This window comes from Ambystoma mexicanum, chromosome 7q (genome assembly GCF_040938575.1).
Source record: "Ambystoma mexicanum isolate Mex_15411 chromosome 7q, UKY_AmexF1_1, whole genome shotgun sequence".
NCBI classification, from domain to species: Eukaryota; Metazoa; Chordata; class Amphibia; order Caudata; family Ambystomatidae; genus Ambystoma; species Ambystoma mexicanum.
The window spans coordinates 153,745,584-153,761,605 of NC_090941.1; positions in this window are offsets into that span (position 1 = coordinate 153,745,584).

Sequence of the window (16,022 nt, forward strand, 5' to 3'; positions counted from 1 at the left end):
CCCTCCAATTTGCATAGGCTCAGAGACATCAACTCCCTTGGGGTTAGCGTGGGTCTTGACCAACACCCGGGTCCGATCTGTTTTTCTGTTTTGAAGTCTGTGATCCAATTGGACCACTAAGTCTATATATTCTGTGCATTCTTGGGGCGGATGTACAACTTGGGCCAAGACATCTTTAAGTTCTCCGCGTAGACCTCGATAAAATAACGTGACTCTTTTATCCTCTGGCCATCCCGTTTCCACAATTAGTCTATTAAAGGTTGCAATATAGGATAGGAGGTCCTGATTGCCCTGTCGCAGGGATAGAAGTTCGTCATCCAGAGCCTGCCCCTGAGAGTGTCGAGCAAATAACCTTTCCATGCTTGCTTGAAATCCTTGAAAATCAATGAGAATCGGGTCATCTTGAGTAACCAGTGGAACTGACCAATCGGCAGCGCAGCCGCTGAGATATGACAATACAAAGGCTACTTTAGTCTGATCATTAGGGAAGGCCCCAGGTCTGCATAGGAAGTGCAAACGACACTGATTCATGAATACGGCGAATCGTTTGGGGTCCCCAGCAAAGCGTTCAGGTGGGGCCAGTGGCATGTTTCCAGGTAGATTAATCTGCACAGGGTTACTGGGAACCACAGGAGCGGGGTTCCCTCCGGAACAGGGTAGAAGAGTTTGTCCAGCTTGACCTTGCAAAAGCTGTCTGGCCAGGTCATCAGTTCTTTCCTTTGATATTATTAATTCCCTCTTGAGGGCATTAGTCTCTTGACGAGCGGCATGTACTTCGGCCTGTAATTCCCCCAGTAATTGGGCCAACTGATCAGTCTCAGAAGTTTCCATAGCGCCTGGGTGGGAATTTGTAGGAAGGCTTCGCGTTCTGTAACGCTCACCTGACTCCCACGGGGGCGCTGGCCTGGTTCGCGCTGCTGTGACCTCATCTAAGGCGATGCGCAGGGTTCGGAAGACGGACTGGACCGGGCCCCAGATCTGGCTTGTCTGACTCGCAGAAGTATCCTTCTTAGGGTCTGGAAGGACGAGCTCTCCATCCTGCTTCTGATGCAGGGGCGCATTGGTATCCAGTTACGTCACTGGATTTTCGGATGGGTGAGAACCAAACTTGCTTGGCTTCCAGGTAAGTTTTTCTATAAGTGGTTCCCCTTGTGTCCATGCATTAATGTTCTAATGCTAGTGTCTTTTTCCCCATAGGGGCCGGGGTACGGAATGCCGGGGAACAGGCACCGACCCGAGGTGAGCGGTGAAATCCTTGTGGAAATCAGGTAAGTCTTTAATGAGTGTTTTGGTAATGTCTTTTCATTCACTCATTAACGCTGATTTCTTTTTCCCCTTAGGGGCCGGGGTCCAAAAATGCCTGGATGCGGCGCGGACCCGAAATGAAAAGGGAATGACCCAACAGGTAAGTCTTGACATGGAGTTTTAGCTTCCCTTTTCCCTTTTTTCTCTCACCTTTGTTCTTGTCTTTTTCTCCCTAGGCGCGGGGGCGCGACTGCGAATCCGGATGGTCGCTGCTGAACATGGAGGCGCCCTGTAAAGGTGAGTAGAATGCGGCGCTGCAGCGATCGATGAGATGTGCTTTTAAAAAGAAATGTCTTCCTTTTCAGGATTGTCGGCGAAATGTCTCTGGGATGCAGATTTAGCAGGTGAGGCCTTTTCCTTCTTCTGTTCTCTTGTTCCCTTCCTTTGCAGGGGATTCAGGATGCTGGCAGGTGTGGCAGAAGTCAAGATGCAGGAGCAGACACTGTGAGCGTCCAACTGCTAGATGCAGAACAACGCGAAGCACGTGTGGCTGATCGGGTGTGGTTTAAATAGCCTTGGAAGAAGTTCCTAGAATGTGTCCTTCCTCCAATCAGGTATGTATCCTTCCCCAACCACGCCCAGGTGGTAAATGAGTCCCACAGGTAAAGTAGTTCCTTTCAGGCCTCAAGGAGGCCGGGGTTCTGCAGCATGGTCTGCATCAGGTAAGTGCACCCAAACACTTTCATAATGAGCCTGGCGCCTATGGCACCAGGACTGATGTTTTCTATGAGCCTGGCGCCATAGGCGCCAGGACGCTGTCCAAAGGGCCCCTATAAGGGGTTGCTGGGACCTTCCCCGGGGACTTGATGTCCGCTTTCGGGGACGCAGGGCCTGAGCCGGCTCCCCGGGAGCGGACATCGTGACACCATGCTACCTCACACGTAGTTGGCGATCGGCTTACCTAATTCCCTAGGACTAACCGAAACAGCATATCCATTTCTTATGGCAGTGGCTCGTATAAATATGAAGATAGGAAACTTAACTCAGTTTTGCTAAAAAGTTAACCTAAGAAACAAAGAACTGTAATAAATGCCAAGCAGACAGATGGTGCTCCCTCCCCTTCAACCAATGATGCCAGGGGGCGGAGAGAGGAATGGTAGGCTGTCCTATCCCACGGTAGGAGTAATTCTAGAGTACTTACCCTAGATTGTAAAATGAATGATGTCATTTGGGCTATATACGGGGCGACTGTACTAGATAGAGGGACAGACACACAAGAATCCAGGGATACAGGAGAAAGAGGGCGGAGTGAAAAATGAACCTTAACATCTTGAAGAGTGCAGAGACCAGACCCCTTGCCTAGCCGTCCTGAGCATCCTGTTATCCAGCTGGCTGTCCAGAATCCCAAACTAAGGCTTACTTTGTAAGTAGCAAATAACCCCAGCCCTAAATTGCATACCCCTCTCCTTTTGTAACATTGCATCCCATTGAAATGCCATTGAAAGTCCCAAATTGCCAGTATAATTCATTCACCTTCCCATAGTAGACTCTGTATTAACCTGTGTATGTTAGCGTATTCCTTTGATAAATCTCTCAGTTCTCTGTGTAAATACTTAGCATTATTTTGAAGTAAATCAATTAATTCCCCCATTGAAATTCACGTTCAAAATTGTTGCCATTCAAAATTAACAATCTTGTTGAGTGTTTTTATTAATTATTCTAGTCATTTAAACTATAGCCTCAACAGAAATAGTCTGTGTGACTGAAACCGAATTTACCCGTGTAGTTTGTGCATTACCCCACAAAATCTTAAGTTGCATAGGTCCTATTGAAAACCCCAAACCGTAGTCCCATTAAGAGCAATCCCTTTTGCCTAGAATCCTATCTGTTATGCGCCACTGTCCTTGTCTTTGAAAACCGATTTCCTACTGGTCATTGTACATCCTGTGTAAAACAAATTTCCATTTGCCATTTGAATTTTCCATTTGCATTCGCTTTTTGCCCAAATTCGATATCCTCACCTCATTTCCACGTTGTTCTGTGTACTGATTAGTAGTCTCTAAGCTTCCCTATCTTCTCAAGTGTAGCTACATGAATTTCCTTTTATTCTGTCCCCTAGCAGTTGTGATTCTGCCGTTTTTCTCCAAAAACGGGGTTTCAATTTCTTTCCATCTTGGGGTGGTGGGTTTTATTTCAAATCCGATGTTTCTCTCTCTATCCTTAGTCCTTGCCAATGCCTTCCATTCAAAGGAATTAAGTTAGCTGATGTTTTGGGGTGAGTGTTGCAGGTGGGGGCAGGGGGTGCTAAACCTTGATGCTATCACTGGATTGAAAACTGTTTCTTTTTACTGTTTTTAATACAAAAACAGAACTCGCGGTCACACGGATGGATACAATTATTCAAAAAGATAATTGACTCAGGTGGGTAAAAGGGTGATGAGAGACACAGTCAGGTAAACAATCAAATTCACATATTTTATTGGTTATACAAAAATCACAATAGAGTAAAAGAATTTAACGCCACTTAGCACTTTTTGATAATTCCTTTGCACTGACTTCTATCCACTGTTCTAGATACACCGTGGCTAAATGTACTATACTTAGCAGTGCCCTATCAGGCAGGTTTTTTTTTAGATCTTTTCTAGAACTTTTTTGATAAATATATGCATTTATATACATTTTAAAAATGTTATTGTGTGGATTAATTCTTTTACTCTATTGTGATTTTTGTATAACCAATAAAATATGTGAATTTGATTGTTTACCTGACATTTGCCTCTTATCACCCCTTCACCCACCTGAGTCAATTATCTTTTTGAATAATTGTATCTATCCGTGTGACCTCCAGTTCTGTTTTTGCATTTTATATAGTTCCCCTGGTCCACGGGGTAGGGGATACCCATCCTTTTCGCTCTTTTTACTGTTTTGCCATTAAATACCTGTGTAATTGTGCTAGGATATCTGAACCAATTGTTCTGAAGAAATCATTGCCTTAGTGTTGCCACATATTAGTGGCTGTTGTATTTAGAATATTTTTCCCTTTTTCATTAAATCAATACATTTATAAATATCTTATTGATACACACCGGCCTGGTTCCTAGTCCATTGTGACACGGGGTGTTTGTGAAGGTTGGGTGCAGGACGGGTTGGGGGCTTACTCAAATAAAAGAACCTGTGGTTTATTAAAAATAAAAAGCGCTTTATTGTGCGCCACATTAATTGTCGGGGAAGGAGTCCCTGGCTGGAGTGTGCCGTGACAAAGTGGGGGCTCATCCGGGATTGAGGTTAGAGTTTTCATCCATGACAGTCCAACACAGCAGACTAACCCATTTAAAGTAGTGGCATTTTTAGTGGCTAGAAAGCTCAGTTACACTGTAAAGGTGCCATCTAAAAATGTATACCCTAGGTATCGGGCCTGTGTATCAAAATAAAATAAAGTAACCATAAACAAAGCAAGAGCAGGGTAGACATTTTGTTCTTGCATAGATAACCCACCATCAGTAAAACACTTCATAATGAGCACCATGGAAATTATTATGGCTAGGCAGCACCTTCAGTCCAAATTATTCATTAGATGGGAATGGGCAGAACAAAACAGGAAGCCTTGCTATCTAGTATGATGCAAAAGGTGACCTCTATGTATGGATTTGTGGCAGCACAGTGGCCTGTTACATCAACTGATCGGGTTCTACATGACGCAAAACATATAAAGATGAACAAATTAAAATGGTCCAACTCACTGCGTACATGTACTTCCACATCATAGTCATGGAAGAAAGGTACCAAGAAAGTATAACCTCTGTGCAAAATCAGTCTGAACTTTTAAATCAAACACAGAGTGAGTTAAGGCAGGTAGAGGAGAAGATGCAAGAGAGACAAAACCTAAAAGTAGGGAATGAAAAGTTGATGGGGCACATAAGGCAAATAGAACATGATCTAGAGCAGACAATATAGAGAAGAAATGCTCTGAGTGGGGAGATGTATCTTCTGCAACAGAAATGGTCTGGTCTGAGTACTCCCAGACAATACAGGAAGCCCTGAAAGGAAATTAGGCCCTTTGTGATGAGAACAGGGGACTCCAGAGCCAGGTAGTAGCAAAAGGGAAGGTCACAGAAGCCAGTCAAGCCCTAATAGCAGAGCACAAGCCTCAGGCCTTTGCATACTATGAAATAGGTGCTGAGAAAGAGAAATTTGAGAGGTTAGAAAAAGAATGTGCTGGGTTAAATAAGGACTTGAGGAATCCCGAACAGTTAGGGAGTGGCAGGACAACCCCTGGTCAGTGTGAGGCCCTCTGTACCAAGGGCCTCAAGCCAACTTACCACCCTGTATGCGCAAGGAACTGTAACTTCACGTCCACAGGTTCACAAGAACCAGAAACCATGAGGCAGCTGGACTCAATTAGGCCCCGCATGATTGAGCTGGCAGGCCAGCGTCCATCAGAGATTGATGGACGTGCATCCCTGTTCAGGTTCAAAAATATTGTGGCAATGTATCTGACCAGGAATACTCCTATGAAGAGAAATGCTAGATTTCAACTTCTACAGTTTAATGTCCTTCATAGGGTGTATGTGACCCTTGTGAAATTACATACAATCAATAATACCTTAAGCAGAGACTGGCCGAGATGCGAGACCGGGCCTACGGGGATCTGACACATTATGTGGGAATGCCGGGTTATTGCTTGTTACTGGCAAGCAGTAGTATCAAAGATTAACTGACTGCTGGGTTCCAGTTTTGACAACAGCCTGATTGTGTTTGTGGGGACTGTTACCGGTTGGGAAGCACCACAGAGTGAGGAAGCAATTAGCCCATTCATGCTAATACTAGCAAAAAGGAGGGTAGGCATAGAATGGAAGAAACCCCAAAGGCCATCCTTGATACAATGGATGGTAGATGCCCGTAGATGGGGAATGGCAGAGTTAGATATTTTACAACGGACCAGAGACCTGGTATTGGAGGATGGGATGGTAGCAGATTGGAGCCAACTGTTGAATGAATTGTACTCCTCGGCAGACTTGAAACCCCCTTGAACTTTAGAGGTGGTGTGAATAAGGTTTAAGGGTAGGAGCATCGGAAGGGAGGGGGAATGTACTAATAAGTGTGATATTGCTAGGAGAAACGTTGAACCGATGGGTTGGATATACATGATTGTCCCCTTACTGTACTTTCCTCATGTCCAACTCATGTAACCATTAAAGTTGCAATGTGATTCTTGTGCATAAAGAAAATGTTGAATAAACGGAAGTAAAAAAAAAAGCATTATTGGAAAACCGAGCCATAGAGGAGGTGGCAAGTAGGGGTGTACCGAATAGCATATTTAGTCTTTAGCGAAATAATCATGTGGCTGAATTTGAAGCGCCTCCTCCCCTCAAAGCTTCTCTGTACCTCCCGGTCTTTGGTCTTTTCCTCCTTTTTCAATTCCTCTCTCCTTATAGCTTCTCCTGAACGCTCTTCTATGTGATACTCTTCCTTCCTCCTTGATACACATCTCCACCTCGTTCACTTCCCTCTCACTGCACCTTTCTTCAACAACTCTGACCACACCTCACTTTCCCGAGTCATGTATCCCACATCCCACTGTTTATCCTGTGCTCTTTCATAACGAGGTGCTTAATTGTTTGAGGGTTATCAAGTGAGCAATGCTTGTATGTGAGTTCATTGGCTTACTGGGGTTGAAACCACAGACCGTCCACCTGTTGCCAATTGGCAAATGGGCATGAGTGAGGCTCTACATGACATACTTATTTCAAGTGGTTTCTGCTTGCTGACATCAAGTTCTCCTTCCCGCTGATTGGTGGGGATGGTAAGTGAGGAACTTCTTTATTCATGCATAGCTTCGTGAATGCTAAGAAGGTTGGTCTGCAAAGGTTGCTTGTACTCACTGAGGACTCAAGAAACCCTGGCTGAGCTGACTTGTGAAGGTGCCTATCCCTCGTGCAAATACCAACAGGGCAGATATGTGAGGGTGTGTGTGAAACAATGTTGGGGAGCTGTGCATTTTGTAGGACCAGACCTTTGTATTCGCGTTTCTGTTTCCAACAGTAGCAGCTCCACAGACATATCTGTGCCTGATTACCACCTCTATATGGATTTCCAAATGTGTCTCCATTAATAGGAACAATACGTCCCTTCTGATAGATCAGTCTCTTTTTCCAAATGGAAAAAGCACGTTTTCTCAAACATGACTTCTGAATGATGGCAGCAAAGTCCCCCCAGTGCTTCCTTACCAGTGGGCACAGTGTCATAGGGGCCTGCACTATGGTTCAAAAGGGTTGGCTCCATCCCGTCTACAAGAGTACTGGATGGTGTTGGTATAAGGTCCTGGGTGGGACAACCGTATGGTCCTTGGCCATGCGGTTTCCTCTTCCTTGCACCCTGACCGCATTCGGTTGTTTTGTCCTCTTCCTAAATCTGTCATTCCTTATTGGCAAGGGTTTTAAGGTTCCTGGGAGCTGTCCTGCACTGTATGCTGATGGTCGTGGACTGGGGGGCTTCGGGTATGATCTGTAAACCTTCTCTGGGGCCTACTTCATATAACGGGTGGCAGCTCCTGGCCCCGAGGTCACCCCAGTCCCATCACCTACTCAGATATGGGACTCTGTCACAATCCTGGCACCTGTCACCTGTCACTCAATAGCCCCCTTAATGAAAACTGGCCCACAGTGGAACTGGAGATATTTTCCAACATGACGTTTCTCAGAAGTATGTTGCTCTGCCGCCTGACCTACAACTTACTTTACCTAAGCACTACAGGTCTCCAACTAGATGCTGTGAATACTTCAAGTTCCCCCATAAACCTTTTCTTTTGGAAAAACCTTGCTCAACTCTTTCATCCTCACTGCTCCTCCTTGACAACATTCTTCATTAAATATGAGACTAAAGTGAATGCATTTGTGGGTCAATCATTGTTTAAATCCCCTAATCGCTGCAATCTGAGACTGTGAACTGTTGCATTGACATTAAATGAGAAGAGTGTTTGGTTGGAGCCACATAACAAAGTGTTCAGGCAGACAAATAGCATTTGTCCGTTGGAATTTGACCGAATACTCACATGAAGCCTACGATCGCTACACCTCTACTACCAAGTAAGAAACGGAATTAAGGTACTTGATCTATTCAAAGTATATACGATTCAGATATAGACCGGACATTAAGACCAATCTTAGACCTGAGACACTTCAACACAATATGTACAGACTGACAATACTTCAAAGGACGTTGTATTGTGACCGCATGGAGATTACATGACCGCCATCGAGATGAAAGATGCATACTTTTATACTTCAATGAAGCACCAAATATATCCGGTTTAAGGTGGGTCCATGTCTTTACCAGTTGAACGTATTACCATTCACATTAACGTCATCACCGCTGCACATTTATGTAGACACGCATTACATGTATAGCTCTATCTAGACATTCTTTAGTGATATGAGCCCCAGGGTGTAGTTGCTGCACCACCAGTGTTTCACATTCACTGGGGAATTCAAGCCTGAAACTGACACAGTCCAAGAAATTCCAGACAGCAATGATACATTTCCAACTGGCTTTGGTTTTTCCTTCCTGCGAAAGGATACAGGCTTTACTTTCATCAGTTCCACTTTTCCAGATGTTAATGTCTGGCATTAAGGACTAACGAAACTGTTGAGAATGATGTTATTGTACATTCATTTGCACAACTACGCATGAAGCCCATACAGGTGTAGGTAGCTCTGTGCACAATGGTCCCAGGTTGAGGGGGCCTGGGAGGATCTAGTAGTTATCACACAGTTGTAGAATCACTCAAATGGTGGGACAGGCATAATCTACTCAAAGGATGATTGTTTGTAGACCCTCTTCCAAATCAGTTGATAGCCAGGCACCTCACTGATGGGATGAGAAGCACACCACAAATAGCACTAGCAATTCAGATTCCTGACAGTGATCAAGGGGAAATTCATACTAGTGAAAAAAGGCATCACAGCTGTGATGTACTCTTATGTCCCATCCCCTTTCCTCCATACTGCATGGGCGTCCATCGTTAGGGACGGGAGACTGAACCTTTTTCACCAGTAAAAAACCTTCTTCCCCTTTAAATTTAGAGGCGTGGCACTGGGAGCATGCACTCCCCTGACTCCGCCCACCGGCGCCACTCCTCAGTCCCCTTTTCTGCGTCGAGGGGAATGGGCCGATTTCACCAGCGCTCCTGGGTTTGGCCCTGCCATGTAATACCACGTGCTCTTCCCCAGATTCTTCTTTTATCTTTGTCTTTTCTATGTCATTCAGGTACTTGGTCCTCCGGCGTCACGCTCCTCCCCAGCGCATGTCGACTTCAGCGTGCTTCAGCAGGTGTACAGCATCGACCCCCATGCTCTTTGCCTCCGCTGCCTTGGCCCCGACCACAGCTGGGAAGGTTGACCGTGTTCAACGCACTGACTCCACCTGCATCGAAGAACAGACTAGCTAGGTGGTGGGATCTCTTCGAAAGGTCACCTCCAGAGGACTTGAAGAACAGACAGAGAGAGGCCCAAAGGAGGGCCACTATTTTTCATCGCACCCCGTAAGGGCTCCTTCCCGAGGAAACGCCAGAGCGGGAGGAACCTCTCGGGTTCTGGTACCAGCACACACACCAAGGCTAGTCCTGTCATCAGATCATTCCAGAATTAGTGTTGAGGGACTGCAAGGTTTGTTTACCGGGTGTACACCCGTAGGGCTACGCCCCAGTACCGGGTCAATGTTTGAGCCTGCACGCAGCACTACCGGCGACACTGCCAAGTGCAATACGCCTTCCAGGCCTAGACCTGAGGTGCAGGGTAGGCCCCTTGCTCCACCACCAAGAGTCTTGGAGGAGGCCTGGCCCAGGGAGCCATGCACCATGACTTTGGCACGCAGCTTGATGAAATGGCCACCGGGCCAGAGAACATGGCCGCTTGTCCGATGCCACTCCTAGGAACGGGGCAGAAGGGAGAACAAATTTCAAAGTGGGATTGGAGTCAACCAGGTATGTGGCCGACAGCTTATCCAGAGGGCCGCTGTTTTCCCCTGCATCCTGTAAGAGTGACTCTGTCCCAAAGAAGCACCTGAGCGGGAGGAACATCTCTGGTTCTCACACCAGCACATGTACCGAGGCTAGTCCAGCTACCGGCCTCACGGCCGAGAGGTCAGTGGATCCTTATGGACACAGTGCTGAGGGACCGTAAAGTTCTTTTACCAGGTGTACACCCGAGGGGCAATGCCCTAGTACCGCACTAAGGTCCGAGGGGGTGCCTACCGGTGACACTACCGAGGGCAATACACCTTGCAGACCCCAGCCTGAGGTGCAAGGTAGGTCTCATGCTCCACCCCCAGGAGTCTTGGAGGAGACCGGGCTCAGGGAGTCGAGCACCACGGCTTCGTAACATGACACGCAGCTCAACAAAATGGCCGCTGCGCCAGACAATATGGCCACGCGTCCGATGCCTCTCCTAGGAATGGAGCAGGCGGGAGAACGAGTTTCAAGGTGGCACTGGTGTCAACCAGGTATGTAGCCTACAGTCTATCCATCAGCATCGCAGGGCAGGTTCCCCCTGCAACCGAGACGGAGTGCACTCCGGCCTCAGCAGCCTTCAGCCACTCCGTCAATATCACCTTCCACTTCTTCAGCCTCCCAAGACTGGTTCTTTGAAAGGTTCCTGGCGCTGATGCAAACCCCTCAGATGGGGGCCCTCCTTCGGGATGCAGTCAGGGACTTGCTCCCTCTGTTCACTCCACCGGCGCCCCTAGTCATAGCTCCTATGTCTCCAGCGCCGCAGGCCCCAGTGCAGCCCCTGCTGGCTCTTCGATCCTGGCTCCCCTGCCTCCCAGAGTACAGGCAGTTCCACACCAGCCTTCGCAGCAGGCTACGTCTCCAGTCTCCACGCCGCAGCCCATGGCGCCCAGCATTCCTCCACCCGCTCCGGACCAACCGGATACTCTGGGGACATAGACAAGGAAGAGGACCCTGACACGCCGTCGTCAGCAAAAGCCTTCCATGAACGGCTTGCAGGTTTGGAAGAATATTTGGGCCTTCCTCAACCAGAGGGCGAGCAGCCTGAGGAGGGGATCTTGGCAGAAGTCCTCACCCTAGGACCCTCTAACAGAACAGGTATCCCAATTCAGAAAGAGGTAGTTGCCTTGGCTAAGATGGGGTGGCTCAAGCCACACTCGGCCCAACCTGTCAATCGGCGCCACGACGTCAGGGATAGACAGATGGAGGGGGATCCACTCTTGCTGTTGGCGCACCCTCAACCGCACTCTTCGGTGATCGCTGCAGCGTCACTCTACTCTAAGCCTCAGTCGTCCTCTGCGCTGCTAGGCAAGGAGAAGATGATCTTGGAGGCATACGGGAAGAAGCTGCACTCCAACGCCTCGCTGCACCTGCATCAATCCAACGTGGATGCCATGCTGGCAGCCGTTAACCAGAGCCTTTAGCGGAAAATAGCGGACTTCCTTCCAGAACTTCTGGTGCATAGCCAAGCACGCTTCAAAGAAGCCAAGCTGGTTGCACAGGACATCATGGAGTCCTCCGTGGCCCACATCGATACCTCTGGCCAGGCCATATGCATCGCCACCGACATGAGAAGGACTGCCTGACTTCGGGCTACTAAGTTTAACCCCGATGTTCAGGAACACATATTGGACCTTCCATTCGAAGGTAGTGACCTCTTTCACTCTATCACCGATGAGGAATTAGATAAATTGAGGAACAGCTTGCAATTTAAAAAGTCTTTACCTATCCTACCGAAGGCCATGCCCAAGGCACACACCCAGTTGCATCAACGCTCCTACAAGGGGCGGGTGTTCGGCGGGTTCCGGGACTTCCAGGAACGGAAGGCGAGCCAGCCTGACCGCTCTCTGAGTCAGCACCAACGCAAACAACAAAAGGGGGGGCAAGTGCTTTTGCCAGCCCGCCTCCTCCGCAGCAGCTTCAGAGGGAAAGAAAGAGGGATGCATCAGTTCGGGTCCACATGTCTCCGGTGGGGGGCAGGCTTGCCTTTCAGGTCCAAATTTGGTGCCAGAACTTTTCGGGCCCCTGGATCCTCTCTGTAGTATCCTCGGGGTACCACCTACCGCTCCCTCCCTTTCCTCCCTCCTCCCCTCCATTCCCACATATCGGGACTGCAAATCTGTTAGCGGAAATTCAGTCGCTCGTTGAGAGCCAGGCAGTGGAAGTAGTCCCAGACTCCCAAAGAGGATTGGGCTTCTATTCCAGGATTTCCTCCATACAAGGGAAGAACCAGGCTGGCCTGAGGGTTGTGTTGGACCTATCCACCCTCAACCTCTCCCTCCCTCTTCAAAAATTCAAGATGGTTACGCCAGCACTCATTGCGGAGTCACTAGACAAGAGGATGTGCTCCCTGAATCTGAAGGACGCTTATCTACATGTCCCAATTTGGCAACCACATTGCTCCATCCTGCGCTTCAGGATCATGGTCTGCCATTTCCAATACAGGGTGTTACCCTTTGGCCTCCACTCAGCCCTATTGACCAGGCACCTGAATGCAGTGGCCTGCCTCCTCAGGGCCCAGGGTCACCATGTCTACCCGTACCTGGACGACTGGCTCATCAGGGCAAGCTCTCCGGAGGCGGTACACCACACTTCCTCCTCACATATGAACACACTCCACTACCTGGGGTTTACGGTCAACCTCAGGAAGTCTCAGCTGCAACCTACGCAAAACCTGTCCTCCGGGGCCTCACCTGGGACACAAGCTCAGAGGGAGTCTTTCCCTTGGAGAACGATATCTACCTTACGGCCATCCACTTCCCTGGCTAGTCCAACCTGGAGGCGGACAGGCTCAGCAGACTGGTATCGGACAATTATGTGCAGCAACTGAACGACCACGTACTGCTGGAGATCTCCAGCAACCGGAGGTGCTGGCAGTGTGCATCCTGGCAGGGCCCCAGCGCGGCGCATTCCAGATACTGTAGGACGGCTTACAGCATATGCCTTATCTCCCACAGCCTTGGTCCGCTGGGAGATCTGCAGATAAAGGAATCTTGTCACCTCAGCGTCATTCTGGTTGCACCATGGTGGCTGGTGAGGCCGTGGTTTTCCGAACTCCTCACCCTCACGGACAGACCACCCATTCACCTTCCGAGGGGGCAGCACCTTTTCTGCCGCAGTAAGGGTGCAGGGTCCTCCACCCCGCTCCACAGAAGTTAGCCCTCGCAGCGTGGAAGCACCTGAGCCTCTCGCAGGCTAATCTAGAGCTCATTCAGGGGGCCAGGAGCAAAGCTACCAGGAGCCAGTACTAATGTAAATGGACTAGGTTCAGTCTTTGGGAGGCCTCTAAAGAGATCGACCTCCTTACATGCACACTGGATGAGGTGCTCTCCTTCTCTGCGTTCTTGCGCTCTTGGGCGCACAGGCGGACACATGCTGCACCTATTTGGCAGCCATAGGGGCCTGCAGAAACTCTGGGGAGGAGACCTTCTCCTCCTCCAACCCAATATTCAGGAGACATTTGGCATGCCTCTCCAGACTCTGCCCGCCCGTCAAGAAACCACACCCGTGTGGTGTGGGACCTCAATGTAGTGCTGGGCGCCTTGGTGCTCAAGCCTGTCGAGCTGAGGGGGTCTGCGGACATCAGGCTGGTCACCATTAGGACAGCTTTATTAGTGGGCCTCAGTTCTGCTCGCAGAACCAGCGAGATCCAGGCTCTGGTGTCCTCAGAACCCTATACCACTTTTCATAGAGGTAGAGTGGTCCTGCGGACTCACCCTGCGTTCCTACCTAAGGTACCCTCCGCTTTCCATTTAAACGAGGAAATAGTCTTACCTAGGTTGTTTGCTGACCCTACGACAAGGCTCAGAGGGTCTTGCACTGTCCGGATGTCAGACGTGCTCTGAGATGCTATCTGGACAGGGCCAAGGGCTTCTGCATGTCGGACGCAGTTTGTTACCTTCGGGCGGTCAAGGTCTGAGTATCAAGCATCCAAGGCCTCTATGGCACAGGGATCATCTGATCGCCTCCGCCATCAGGGAGGCCTACGAGGAGCAGCACAGGCCATTGTCAGCCAACATGCATGCCCACACTGTCAGAGCCAAGGCTACGGCCATTGCATTCCAACAGCAGCTACCGTGGCAGGTCATCAGCAGGGCAGCCACCTGGCCACACCGTTGGCTTTCTGTAAGCATTACTGTTTGGATGCCAGCTCTAAGTTAGACATGGCTGTCGGACAGGCAGTTCTAAGGAATCTATTTTCTTAAGGAGGGTCTCCTCTCCACCCTGGGGCTACATTCAGTTGTAATCGACCATGCAGTATGGCAGAAAGGGGACGGGCGTAGGAATAATTAATAGTTACTCACCGTAGTGACTAACATACTCTTAGTCCATAGTCCACTTTCCTCCATACTTTCCATCATCCTCCCCTCTAATACTGGAGTCATTAGGCAATGTTAATATTGTCGACGCGTCAATGGGGACTGAGGAATGGTGCTGGTGGACGGAGTCAGGGGAGCGTCATGCTCCCAGAGCCGTGTCCCACGCGCCTCTAAATTTAAAGGGGGGGGGGGTTTTCTGGTGAAAAAGGTTGTCTTCCGTCCCTAGTGAGGGACGCCCATGCAGTATGGAGGAAAGGGGATTATGGACTAAGAGTAGGTTAGTCACTACGGTGAGTAACTATACATTTTTACATCAACAAGCAGAAAGGGCCACATTAAAAAAAATATATATATCCTTGATAGCTTTGGAAGTAACATATAAAGAGAGACATCACATTAGTGACCGAAAGCTTCCTAGTGTACTGAATTGTCAAGTGGATAAGCTCAGTAGACAAATGCCACACGATCCTGAGTGGGATCCACACCGCAGGACACTGAAGATCTATGTGACAAGTAGGGAATGCAGAACATAGCCGTAATCCCCATAAAAGACCATGAAAAAAGTCACGTCTTCACACCCAGACTCTCACAGTAAAATTCACTGTGAATCATTTGTTCATGGATATTTGCATATACTTTCCCGCCCACACAATGATGCACAGGGTTGTAGAGATGGCATTCAATTCACATGAGACACCAATCACACCAACATGGACCAGGCAAGTCTGCTATCCACACATTCTATGGATGACTGTCAAACAACCAATGAGCCTCCATCCATATTAGGACATACAATAGAGGATCCTGTATCTCAATTTGTTCACTCTAAACTTAGCAGCTTGTCCCCTGAGGGTCATAACATGTAGACATTTAAAACTGCCTTAAAGGTGTAGGGCTACATTAGAACAAGAACCTAACCCTAACACAAGGTTTTACCACTTAAATAAGTGCAAGACATACATGTGTTGGTGCACAAGTCAAAGGGTTCGCCATATGCAGTGTACAGAATCTAATATGGACACGTATATATTTCACCTACTTGATAGTGGACGGGCATATAATTCACTAAAACAAAAACAAAAAAACTATAAAATATAGATTAAATCAAACCTCAAGAGGACATTGTGGAATGTCCCATTGTTAAAGCCTTCATGGAGGGAGTAACGTGATTACATCAAAATTAAGCGTGTTCTCCCTAAGTAAGCCTGCTCCAAGTTGGGCGCTTAAAGGAATGGTTCGGTCAAAAAATGGTATTGTCCCGACGGGTCGGCCATGTGTTTTTAAGCCTAAATCCTCGATTTTAGAAACATTTCCTATGGACCTTACCCGAGTATTCGTCCATTAAACGCACGCGAAAACAGGCATCAGGGAGCTGCCATTTTGTGATAATCCTATCACTTTCCCCATCGCCCTGGCTGACCTGCTTTTGCAGCATTAAATCATATCCCCCGCCT